The sequence below is a fragment of the Cornus florida genome, unplaced genomic scaffold (genome assembly GCF_030987335.1).
Source record: "Cornus florida cultivar Cherokee Brave unplaced genomic scaffold, ASM3098733v1 CherokeeBrave_3.0.0_Hap2_Chr09, whole genome shotgun sequence".
In the NCBI taxonomy this organism is placed as follows: domain Eukaryota; kingdom Viridiplantae; phylum Streptophyta; class Magnoliopsida; order Cornales; family Cornaceae; genus Cornus; species Cornus florida.
This window is the reverse complement of record NW_026775579.1, coordinates 70,582,753-70,596,911: the sequence shown is the minus strand read 5'-3', so window position 1 is coordinate 70,596,911 and position 14,159 is coordinate 70,582,753. Positions and strand designations below refer to the sequence as shown.

The 14,159-nt window shown below is 35.0% G+C and overlaps 2 pseudogenes; one reads left to right on the top strand and one right to left on the bottom strand.

Annotated features, from left to right (window-relative positions):
- Positions 1–824: 824 nt before the first annotated feature.
- LOC132274299 (uncharacterized) lies at positions 825–12,023 on the bottom strand (annotated as a pseudogene).
- LOC132272806 (uncharacterized protein At5g39865-like) lies at positions 12,024–13,615 on the top strand (annotated as a pseudogene).
- The last annotated feature ends 544 nt before the right edge of the window (positions 13,616–14,159 follow it).

Genomic DNA, 14,159 nt, shown 5'->3' with positions numbered 1-14,159 from the left:
TTTGGGAGTGAACCAGGTTCTAATGTTTTAGCCTAACATCTGTGTTTTAGTTGATAGGAATTTGCTTCTAACTTTTCTGGACTAAAATAGCTTATCATTTGTTCAACTTCGGTTGGTCTCTTCTTTAAGCTGCGTTTGTTTGGATACAAAATATTTATTATTTATTTTTTTTATTTTTTTTTGTTATTCTAAAATATTTAGGAATAAAAATATATATATTAAAACCTTACAAAAATCGACAACTTATATTTTACATGTCTCTACTTATCAAAAAAAAAAAAACAAAAAAAAAAGTTTACATGTCTCCCACGATGGACCAAACCTCAACCTCCCGAGACCTTCGCCAAACACATTGGTAGTCGTTTCCAACTGTTGTTCCCCTCCAAGTGAAGGTTCTTACGCGTTACTCACCCGACCTCTATTGTCAACACCACTTCCCAACACTACTTCCAGCCTGACTTGCATGTCAACGTTCATTCTAGCCAGGATCGAACTCTCCATGAGATTCATAGTTGTTGCATTACTCATAGCTTCCTAGTTCTTAGACAAAGCAGATTCGAAATTGTCTTTTTTACGTCAAAACAAACGGAGCCTTACAATCATTTAATTAGCAAAACAATTCACCAAAACAGAGATGTTTAAGCCAAACACTCATCTGATGCTTTGTTAATTAGGCATGGTAATCAGTTCTACGTAAAAAAATTCACACTATATTGTTGATGAAAAACACCTAGGTTCCACAAAAGCTAAAATGTAGAAGCTTGTAAATAACGAGTCTCAGATGAACACAAAAAACAAAAATAAAAAACAGGGAATATGTTGAATGACAAAATAGAAAAGCAAAATAACATATTACATGTGATCAAACAATATTACATGTTATGAAACAATGGAAAATGTAGTCGTCTAAGAACATAAATAATCAAAGAAAAATAAGTAAAACCCAACGCAACAAAATTTAAATCTCATGCTATGGAATATAGACACAACTGATCGATCTGATGATGAAGTGAGCAAGCCCGATATAGAAATGCTTGCAAAGAAGGCGGCATTTCATATAAGTTTTAAATTTCCTTTCATCCAAACTTCAGCAGCAGAACAACAAATGATCTAAAGCTTTGTCAGTGGCCACTTACCGGATGATGCTCCATTCAGCCCACATAATGTTCCACTAAAAGCACAAACTACATTACTTTGCAGGAGCAGCTCCTTTCATTCCCGTTGTCAAATTCGTCGTCCGATGTAGAGTCACTGCCATTTCATGTACAGAATAAACACGTTAGACGTGAATATTTAAAATGTGGTATAATTCATGGAAGGAAACATCAAAACAATATTAATAGGAGCGGATGAATTTTCTTGCTCCCCGGGGAGCAAGAAATCACTACCGTATATATATATATTAATAGCTTATAGTTTAACAAAAGAGAAATTTTGCAAGTGATATTCCATTGTCTTGATGAGTATGTTAAATTTTCATCAAAATTCCTTTCTATACCATTTTTAGAGTACAGTTAAAGAGTGGATGACACATAGATTTCACTTAGAATGCTGATCCAAAATAAGATTCTTCACAATACGCCAGAAGAACCTCCCCACGCTATTTCCAAGATACACCCCAGCTCTCGTGAGTGGGGTTACAGATGAAAAATAATAAATGCGAAAGAAGAAACCCCTTTGGAAGCTCTATTCAACAAAATCAAACAAGAACAGATCAAACTAACAGAAAAAACCACACCCCTTGCGATGGCATGGAAGGTTAGGGGATTTGTCCCCATGACACATGAATGGGGAAGAAAAAAGGTTTGGTGCGAGAAAGTGCAAAAACACTCATCTAGAGAGGTTCGCATAATTTATTTTCCACAAGCTTTGAACAAATAGAATAGAAGTTATTTTATCATAATATAATTTCCTTATGGATATTTCACAACTAGAATGCATTTTCTTTTTAGTTTATATTTAAACTACTCTCTTGAATAAAAAGTTGAGTTTCTTGAGAGTTCAGTTTTGTCTTGAAGGATTTCCAAGTTCAAGGTTCTGCTTGAAACCACAATTCCGTCTCAAGTGTTCACTGGAAACTAGGTAATCCACTGCATTTTTTATATTCAATTAGTTCTAGACAAAATGACTAAGCACCAATTGGTAATAAATTATGGACTTGTATCTTGTCAGATGCCACAACTTTGAGCAACTTAATTTCTTTTACATTTTTTGTAAGAGTCGTTCTTGGTTTTAAATTAGTGATTACTGTCTTTTTGTGATTCTATCCATGTTGAAAGAAAAGAAAGGAGGACAATGCTAAAAAGGTATTTCAGTTGATCTTAGCATCTTCTGTCTAGAATTTTAGTTCAATGGGATAAACAGATTAGAAAAAATATATGTATGTATACTTGATAATAATAATATGTATGTTCTAAAAAATAATGATCAGGTGAAATCTATGTTTGACTAAAAAAAAATATATATCAATAAAGACCTAAAAGACTAGCTTAAGAACATAATATATATAAAAAATAGGGGGTGTGAGTTTCAAAATAGGAAAATATTAGTGATTGTTAAAATGCAAATGAATGACAGAACCTTCCATAAATAAGAATGTCAAATAAGTGCTAGAATGCAAGGTTAAAATAAATTACTAACAATGTCAAAGCGAAAAGTATAGAACTGTGACCGAAATAAATTGAGCACAATGAAAAGTTTTCAGATAACAATATAATTCATATTATAGTTTCAACGGATAAATTCATAATTACCGAATAAAGACGTTTTGGGCTGTTGATTTGCAAAACATATTATTAGAGCTTAAACAGAAATATCCTTGACACCAGTAAGATTATTGGTTTTACATAGGAAGAGCATCCACATGTTTGGAGACAAAAATCCTTGAAGATTTTTTTTGAGATATTACACACCGTGATGTTACACGAAGAAAATAGAAGAGAAACATTCAAAAAATTAATCCATTTACCTTAATATTCTAGTGAGGAAAAAACAGAGAAGGAACGAAGTTGATAGAATACAAAATTTACCACTTCAAGCATAAAAACTCAGTTCAAACGTGAAGTGGATTGGAGAGAAGTATGATTTTAGCACATAGCTAAAAAGGGTCATGATAAGCCCCATTTATTCTTTGTTTCTATAAGACAAAATATACCTCTTTAGGCATAAAAACTTCAGTTCAAAACTGAAGTGGATTGGAGAGAAGCACAAGATTTTAGCACATAGCAAAAAGGGACATTATAAGCCCATTTATTCTTTTCCCCTTTATTAAGAAAAGCATCAAATGTGTGAAAGACCTATATACTTTATTCCTTATGATAATTACTTTTTAACTGTACAAGAAATCCACTAAAAAACTCCAAAGGAACACAACCCATGTACAGAAAATGTATAGACAGAGGGTAAAGGAAGGAGGGAAAACAACTATATTAAACCACCCCCCCCCCCCCCCCCCCCCCCCCCCAAAAAAAAAATAATAATAATAATAATAATAAAATCTGAAAGGCCTGTCCAAAAATGCTTCAAATTTAAAATCATTAACTCCACCCTTTTGTATGATAGTTCCGTTCTTTTTATATTTACCACGAAAGGCATAACACCATCACCTGCCCAAGTGATCCGACTCTCCTACACCTCCCATCCTCCTCCTCGTCCTTTCCTGATACTCAGAACTTTGATCGTTAATCTATGATATAGAATAACTCAGGCAGGTTGAAGGATAAACCTAAGCTCAATGCAAGGAATAGCCCGACCTCCAACCCGAAGAGCCTAATCTCAGCCCAACTAGAGCTTATTTTTCATATATACTCCTATAAATAGGTGATGACCTTTATTTCAATTTTCAAGACAAAAAAACACAAGAGACAGGACCAATTTTGATCCATTTTCAACTGGAATAGATATGTAACATGATTAGGTGGGCTATCTCTCTCTCAAACACACAAAAATACCCCCACTCTAAGCCAACTAACTGTGAACCTTCACAGATGTTATTACTTTATACATAATGAACTGCCACTTTTTTTCCCTCTCTGTAAAATATTGTTCAAAGAAAGAATCAATAAGCTTAGGAGAGAAAAGTACAAGACTTTAAGAGAAGTTCCAATAGATTAAATGTCATAAAAGATTACTAAACAAGTTGTACGGTTAAATTTGTCTTTTGAGACACTCTGATACCACAACTCTTCAAATTAATTCCAAGTTTGATGCAAAATAGTAGTACAGTTATAAGGTCACACAAGGATCATTGGTGCAGATAATTTTTTTTTGATGAGTATTGTTGGTGCAGATATTTCAGGGGTTCATTCATTACAGAAAAGTAAAACATTACCTATAGACTGGAAAAAGGAAATGTAAAGAAACTCACAATGCGTCAAATAATAATAATTGAAGGATTAAATGATTTTTTTTTTTTTCTAACTTCCAAATCTGAGGCAACAGTCCCTGCTAAATGGCAAGTCTATAACGCATAGGGCAAAGCTCAAGGCACGAGGCACGTGCCTCAAAATTTTCATATCTATACTACTATTACAAGTGTATGCATTATTTATTCTTTATATACAATTTCTTTTTTTTCCCTGGGTAAAGAGTGTATATACACACACACACACACACACACACACACAATTTCAATAACTTTATATTATTTTTTATTAATTATAATAGAGAGTTGGTACCTTTTTAATTTAATTACCCATATTAATAATATTCTTATTTAATGATACCATTTCCAGTTTTTTAAAGGACACAAACTTCCAAGCGGCACATTGTCTCCTTTCGTTGAAGGACACAAACTTCTTCCCAAGTGACGCATTGTTTCCTTTTGTTAGTTAGATTTATTCCATTACAGAAGAAGAAATAACATGCCCATACATGCATTAACAACTCCATTACAGAATTCCTCTTGTTTGAGGGAGAAATGAACAGAGTTACACAATCAGAATGGACCAACAAACTTCTAGCTTTAATGATTACTTCTCCACTGAAGAAAGTTGTAAGATGAAGAGTCCAAGGGTTTGAAAACAGGGATGAGTTACCTACGATTTCGTGCTGCAGTTGATGCAATCATAGATGTTTCTATGCTTAAACGACCCAAGATGGCATATGAGGATGTGATGACTAAAATGTCAGAGATGATTTCTTTTTAGCATGTTGAGAGAAAGCAATTCTTGCACGTGATTATTAATTGCTCTGTATATATATTAGGTTTTTATTCGCGTGTGATTGTTTTTCCACGGACATAGGAAACAAATGGACACCTATCTTGATCTTCTTTGGATGGATTCACATTGAAGGGCAAGAACCATTTCTTCTTTGTCTTTTTTGTGTAACATTATTTTTTTAATTAAATCACAGTTTCTTTATTTTTTTTTTTGATAAGTAAAAAGTATATTAGAAAATCGTTCAAAAGGGGAACGCGTACCTAATACAAGAAGATACAGTTTCTTTATTTAATTATACAACTTCATCTAAATCCATTTCAATCTTTCTTTGATGACTTACACTCTTCTCTCCCCAAAAACATTGTTGCTGACCATCTTATTCTCATAATCATTTATGTGATTGGCAAGTGTCTCTCCAACTCTCTCTATCCCTATCACTTTATTACATCTACATTGCTATATATATATATATATACTCTTCCATGTGTTGCGCATATTAGGTTTGAAAATGTTATACCACGATAGTTGGTTTACATTCCTTTATTGTTATAATTGACTATTCCCACTCCAATTGATAGAATTTCCTCCAATTTATTACTCCCTCTATCCCAAAAAGAAAGTCTCTTTTGGGGAATTGTGACTCACTGTTATACCGCGATAGTTGGTTTACATTCCTTTATTGTTATAATTGACTATTCCCACTCCAATTGATAGAATTTCCTCCAATTTATTACTCCCTCTGTCCCAAAAAGAAAGTCTCTTTTGGGAAACTGTGACTCATCTATCATTTGTAACTTTCTTTTTGGGACAGAGTGAGTATATTTGTAACTTTATTTTATATATAGAAGATAATTTTCACATTCAAATTCCCGTTCTATTTGGGAAACTAACCGTTATTATCCAATTTTATACAAGAGATCAGTATTTTTTTAAAAAGGCTATTACACACCCCAACCCCATCCTAGTAAAAGAAAAGGTGGCACTGAAGAAAGGCAAGAGCGAGATGATGATTTTTGGATTCAATAAATATAGTCATTAATTTTTTGGATTCAATAAATATAGTCATTAATTTATCAAGGCCTATAACCTAGCAATATATCCTCTCATTTCAAAGCAAAAGGTAGAGGGTTCAAGTCTCATCAAGAGTATTGTGAGTGTTTTTTGCCAAAACAAAATATATTTATATATATAGTCATTAATTTTTTCTGTAAGGCAAATTTGAGAAAAAATTAATGAATAATATATGATTTTTAGGTAAGATAAATATAACAAGAAATTAAAGAATAATATATAATTATTATTTAATGTAATTACACAGTGTAATTAATAATAAAATGGCATTTTAATGATAATTACTTTTATTTTTTCACAGAGAGAGAGAGAGAGAGAGAGAGAGATTTTATCGAAGAAAAGGTAGTCAAGAAGTACAAAGTGCTTTAATAATATACATTCAACCAATTCTGAGGATATGGCTCATGTAATAAAATAAAAAATTTATTTTTGCCGAATAGTATTTTTTTTTTTTTATAAGTAAAAAGACATTGAAGCGGAATAGTAATCTTCGCAAGAACACTGTGCACAGTGTGCAGCTTACTTGATTTTCGGCCGAACTGCAAGCCAAGATGTCTCCTCCACCCAATAAACTTCCTCTTATCCTCCACAATTATTTACATGTTACAATGGTAATATGGTATGGAATACGATATAAAAATGGAATGATAAATGCGCTCCAATTTGTTTTATAAATGCACATTTTATTTGTTACTTGATTCTCATGAATTGAATCAAGGATAATAATCTCATTTCACATTAAAAAAATTACGTGCATTTACACAAAAGTGGAGTGCATTTATCACCTTCCCATACAATAATACTATCATTTCACATTAGAAACTAACGTGCATTTATACAAAAGTGTAGTGCATTTATCACCTTCCTATACAAATTTATTTTACTTCTTTTAACACACATGTATAAACTGTAAGACCAACAAGAAACTTATTACATGCATATTATTGGAAAAATTATCACTAAGTCTTGATTTTTATAAATTTTACTTTTTTTTCTTCCATATGCCGTCGAGAATATGCTGCATATTATCTACACAACCGCTTCGGGTGTTGTTTTCTTTTAGAGTATCATTTTCCTTGCAACAATAGACACTTCTTTTATATTCCCAATGTCTATAAAACGTCACATGATTCTTGAGTCTTGATTTTTATAAATTTTACTTTTTTTTCTTCCATGTGCTGTCGAGAATATGCTGCATATTATCTACACAACCGCTTCGGGTGTTGTTTTCTTTTAGAGTATCATTTTCCTTGCAACAATAGACACTTCTTTTATATTCCCAATGTCTATAAAACGTCACATGATTCTTGAGTCTCTTGCATAATGACAAAAACAACCGAACAAATGTCTCTCTTTCAATTTCTTAATTAGTACGTAATACGTACATGTCTGTTGGGTGACTTGGCTCTCTCTCAGTTAGCACTACGTGTTTGGTCGGTAACTTGGCTATTCATCCCTCTACCTCTAAAAAATCTCTGATCACTGCCACCGCCCACGGCTTCCCCGCGGGTTGGCACTGCTTTAAGGCCATGACGCCATTCTGTCCATACACTTCCCAACCGTAAATCCAATGTCACCTTTTACTCCTCCAATCATTTTCAATACTTCCCCATTAAGCAAACTAAAAATATAGTAATTGAAATCGTGATCAGACTATATATATCATATATGTGTGACCTCTCATGCATTCAAGGCTTTGATTATGCCAGGAAGCAGTAGAGCAGTGACAACCAACAATTTCGAGTCCTTTCTTGAAGGCTGGTTGGTTCGTCAAGAACACAACTTTGACGAACTCATCACGGCTCAGCAAAACTTGCATGAGTCTAGTGATGAGTATCTCAGAGACCTCACTTCACGAGTGTTGTCTAATTACCAACAGTACTATCAAGAAAAGTCCAGAGAAGCTAACCGGAATGTTTTCCGCATCTTCTCTCCACCTTGGCTCACTCCATTCAAGAGGACATTCTTGTGAATTTCCGGGTTTAAGCCCGGTCTGGCTTTCCGGGTAGTGGAGAGCTCGGTGGGTAGTGAGTTGAGCTGGGTTCAGAGTCTAAGGATGAACCAGTTGATGGACGAGATGAGGCAGGAAGAGAGGAATCTGGAGGAAGAGTTGGTGGAAATTCAGATGAGAGTGGCAGCAAAACCAATGTTTGAGTTGGCGAGGCAGGCGGCGAGAGGGGGACGGAGGGATGGAGAGATGGAGGAGGTGGAGGAGGTGGAGAGGCTGAGGGCAGCTATGGAAGTGGTGATGGAGAGGGCAGATTTGTTGAGGACGAGGCCAGCGGAGAGGGTGATGGAGATATTGAGTCCAGCTCAGAATGTGAAGTTTTTGGCTGCTGCCACTCAGCTTCAGCTCAAAATCAGAACGTTGGGGCTGCAGAAAGAGGATGAGAGAGGGGCTCCAAATGGTTGGAAATGGTAGTTTTGGGTTTGAATTGGAATGTGAAGAAGCATCTCTTCCAATGACACTCTTGGTTCAAGGATTCGGAGTGTCAGTTCCAAAAGAAAATGTCTGTCTTAGTGATAAGTTTTTGTTCCATTAGTTTCTTTAATCTTAGGCTACTAATGGGCCGATCTCTCATCCCCTCTAAATGGGAGGGACGGAGTTGAGTGTTCAAGACTGTTAGAAATAATATTGTGGGTTTGCGTACGTTTCCTTGAACTTTCAGGGGAAAAAAAATCTTCAGAACAATATGCCACTATATTATGTAGTTTTTCTTTAGAAATAGCTAAGTGTAGGTTACTTGTTTCTTACATTTTAAGAAGGATGAATGTTTAATATTTATAGTGAACTATTGGTACAATCTATGTGTTCTATGAGTTCAGGAAGTCTAATGTTTTGGGCTTCCCATAGGCCCACGCCTAGCACATTTCTAGTACCTTGAAATGTGCCTTAAGGTGTTTTCTTGAACCATGCCGTGTATACACAATATCTGATTATCTAGTATAATTCTAAGCACAGAAATTTCTTCACCATTGTTATTTTAACTTTGCAATTCTAGTGCATTTGAAGAATGCCTCACACTCATTAGACAGATTACAACAGACCATTTTAGATATAGTGTCCAATGTCGATCATCTTTATAAATACTAATGTCCAAGCACACAGAATGTGCAAGACATACAAAAAGATGAAATTGATCATTTTAGCTTCCAAGATGTAAGAGATAGCAAAGGGTTAAGTGGTGCACGGTCAGTTTGTCATGAATGTATTTCCATGAAAAGGTCGCACATACATAGGTTGCACCACCTCAATGCTTTTCACTGAATTTATTTACCCATCAAAAGAAGAGGGGAAAAAAAAAAATTTTGAATCAGTTTTGCATCAAGATCATTTCCGCAATGAGTTCTCATATTGAACACGCCAGCCTAGACAAGTTTTTCTATGTTTGAAACAGCAAGAACTTGAGATATCATATCGAATTCTCTAATCTTTATAATCTCATTTATGCTTCTCATACATGTGAGAAGCCAAAACTTTTTGATCCTATGCTGCAAAAACTATTTGATCCTATGCTGCATTCACATGCATATACACACGTTAACATATGCGGAAAAAAATTGATCCTATTCTGCACTCACATGAATATATACACACGCATGCAGATGAATGAGAACATCATAACAGAACCCCAAGATACCATCCATGAATTTAAAAGGGAAAAAAAATGATGTTATCGTACCTGAGCTCAAATTCCTGGACCTCAGCAAGCTCTTCCCCAGATGCATCCCTCCACTGCACTTTCCTCCTTTCGGTATGACCAGGGATATCACTATCCTTCTCACACAATACCTCAGGCTCATCGCCAATCCCAGCAGAAACAGGAATGCCATGTGTTGGCTTCTTCAAGCTACTCTTAAGAGTGATCTTTCTCGTGTTACCGTCATTGTCTACAAGATCACAAGTATGAATATGATCCTTGCCCTTGTCAGAAACAGGAGGTCCTGGCAAGACATCCTGTTGTTGGGTAGGGCCCACTTTCAGATGAGATGGGCTCTCAAGTCCTTCGGCAGGGCGACCAAAGCAAACGAAGGAAGCACAGCCGCGGACAAGCCGGTTCTTCCCAGAAGCCAGCTGGAGGTCAGGATCTGATTCTTGGTCCACCAACTGGTATTGATTCCACGGCGAAACTCTCATGGGTTTTTCTTCGTTCTTCTGACCCAAGAGAAGAAGGGTCAGGCCTTTGCTATACCCAGAAGCTGAAGAAGAGAAGAATCCTCCTCCTTCCACTGCCAATAACATCAGTTCTGCTCATTGGGACACCATAAAACCATTAATGTATAGCTTTCTTCACCTCAAACAACCGAAGCCACCTGTCATTTACCCACCCGTATCTCAGTCAGACATGACAAAAAAAATCAGCAAAACTGAAATGAAATGAAGGTGAAATACTTGCAAATATTTTCAGTCACAATACAGTTTGACCCCCATTTCCCAGAAAGTGTTTTCTAAAACACCACTTTGTTCTCAGAAAAAATCAGGAAAGTCAAGAAAAATCTTTCAAAATGGTTTCTTCTTATTTGAATCCTCAAGAATTTTCCTTTTCTTCAATCTCTCTAAAATTAAATGCAGGGCAAGTGTTAAATTCATTGTAGATACAGGTAGCAAGAGGAAAAAGTACCCCAATCCAATACATTGTGTAGATACAATTCCATAATCAGGAAATAAGCAATAATTATGGTATAAAATATAATATGACAAAAACTTAATATAAAGTTGAATAACTTGTCCCAGCACCTTATAATGCTGTAAAAACACATACATACATACAATATATACACACTAAGTTACAAACGTGCCAAAAGAAAAGGTCAAAATACAGAAATAGTAGTCATCAATGCTTTGACATTTAGGACCAACAATTGACCATTGAAACATGCAAGGTAAAAATACAGGAGTCATAGTAATCAATGCTTTGACATTTACGACCAACAATTGACCATCGAAACATGCGAGTTTTAGTTATCTTCCAACGCAATTTTCACACTGCATAGTGACTAGACTCAATCAAACAAAATCACAAGAAATGTACCCAAAAAAACAAAAAAACAAAAAAGGATTTAACATAAATTTTAAAAATTACAATTAAAAAGAAAAACCAACTGTAGAATTCGGAGAAAGAAAAAAAGATCTAAGCACAGACACAAACATATACACACATTGTTCATTGAAAAAAAAAAAAGCAACAGCAGTAAGAGAATCATACAAATTTTCTACATGAACTTATCCACAAAATAAATAAATAATTAATTGAAACTAAAAATTAAAAAAATCAAATCAAATCAACAGTTCCATAAATACATCAAGGTGAACATATAAGAAAGCAAGTAAATCATCTCTGAACCAATATGAAGTCAAAGATCTCACTACTTCGAAGCACACACCTGAAAAAAAAAAAAAAAAAAAACATGCTATATAGCACCACTTCACAATACCCTAACTTTTCACTAACTTCATGACTTGATTAACACCTACTATTATTCTCCTAAATTATTCCTATTCCGAAGTGACATCTATACAGTACCAGAAAGAGATGACTCACAGATCTGAGAGAAAATCCTCCGGCGAATCAGTCGTCGGCGACAACTCGTCGGACCGGCGACTCCGTCATCTCCGATCGAGTTGAGTCGAGGCTGAGGAAACGAAAAAAGAAAAAGCTTCGACTGGATGTAGAGATATAGCGTCGAAAATCGAAAGCTTTATAAGACAGAGTGGGTGGGACGAGTGATCGCCGAGGAATTGCAGAGTAAAAGTTAAAGATTTGGGTCTGCGAGTGAATTTTAGTAAGAATGATACCTTTAGCAAGGATAAAAGAGATGTGGATAGTGCCTCTGGCGCATGATAGCGACATGCCATGTTTTCCAATTGATTTATTTTTTTATTTGGTGTGTATTTTTCTCACTCACCTCATCACTTTTTTACTTTTTAGCTTTTGCGAGAGTGTCATGGTTAATTGAAAGGGAAAGCTTGCTTTTGTTTGCTGGCATATGGCTTAACATTGGCAATACTCTTAAAAAAAAAAACACACAAACATTGACGTTACTCTTTGATTGTTTGTTTGCGGAGGAGAGGGGAAAAAAAAATAGAATTTTGATTCTATATATAGCTAAAAAAATATTGTACATATTGATGGAAAGTCAGTGTTTTGATTGAAATCATGTATTTGTGTTTGATTTTTTTTTTATAAGATTTTTTTTTTTTTTTTTAACGGATATTTGTGTTTGATGCGCCAACCTACTTATTAGGGGTGAGCAAATAATTCAATCCGAACAAATTCGATCAGTGTGATTCGGTTCGGTGATGGTTTAGAAAAAATAGCAATTCGCTAATCACGGTTTAATTAACGGATTGGACCTTGAAAAAACCGATCCGATCTGTTACCTTAATTATATATATATATATATATAGTATATATATATATATATATATATATAGTATATATTATACTACATATACTTACTTTATTGGCAAAAAAGCATAAAACCCCCCTCAAGTATTAGGAATCAGCATTTTACCCATCTGAACTACAAAATCGAGCAAGTCAATCCTTCAACTATCAGAAATGATCAGTTTCACCCCCTGGCTGTCCTTTCCGGCTCATTTCCGGTACCGGCATTGTATATTGTACAAAAATGCCCATTATAATTAACATTTAAAAAAAAAAAAACAAATAAAATTAAAATTATGAAATACCATCAATACCCTCAAGCAATTATAGGGATCGATCTTCTTTGCTGGGAATTCAATCAAGGGAAAGGTGAAAAAACTCTGCAGCATATTCGAATCCACCAAATCCCCAACATCAGTTCTAGATGAATCGCAATCGCAATTACAATCGCCTGCCAAATTGAAACCCACCAAATTGATCGAATCCGATTCTAGGGTTTCTTCGTTCACGACCAACCCTCTAATTCGATTGCCGGGTACTGAAGATCGAATTGTCGTATATTTCACCAGTTTGAGGGGAATTCGGAGGACGCACGAGGATTGCTGTGCTGTAAGGATGATATTGAAGGGATTTAGGGTTTTCGTCGACGACTGCGACATTTCCATGGATTCAGCTTATAGGAAAGACTTGCAGAGTGTTCTGGGCAAAAAGAATGTGACTTTGCCATAAGTGTTCGTCCGAGGGAAGTACATTAGAGGTGCTGATGTGATCAAACAGCTTCATGAGGTTGGTGAATTGACCAAAATTCTTAGTGGGCTTCCGATTCAAGAACTTAGGTTTGTCTGCAAGGGCTGTGGGGATGCTAGGTTCATTATGTGCTCGAATTGTAGTGGAAGCAGAAAGGTTTACGATGAAGACGAAAACCAGTTGAAGAGATGCCTGGAGTGCAATGAGAACGGGTTGATCCGGTGTCCAACTTGTTATTCTTCTTGATAATATATATATATATATATATATATATATATATATATATATATATATATATAAAGTACATAAATACATATATATACGTATAGATTATACATGATAATATAAATATATATAAAGTACAGAAATACACAACACACACATATATATATATTATACACCATCTGACCTTAACTTCTTTAACTTTGATAAAGTTTTTTTTTCTGCGCTTGGAGAGGGGAGCAGTTGCAGTTGGAGAAGGAAGAAGAAAATTTGGACTCAATTTACAGACAGTGCTACAACGGTCATATTGCAAGGGTAGTTATGGTATTATATTAGAAAGTAAACTCACGCGCTCCATCTCTTGCCGAAAAGGACTGCCAAGGGGTCAAACTGATCATTTCTGATAGTTGAAGGATTGACTTGCTCGATTTTGTAGTTCAGGGGGGTAAAATGCTGATTCCTAATACTTGAGGGGGGTTTTATACTTTTTTGCCTACTTTATTTCTATTTTTTTATTCATTATTTTAAGACTTTAAGTTAACCCTATAGGTCACCAAAGTCATTAGTC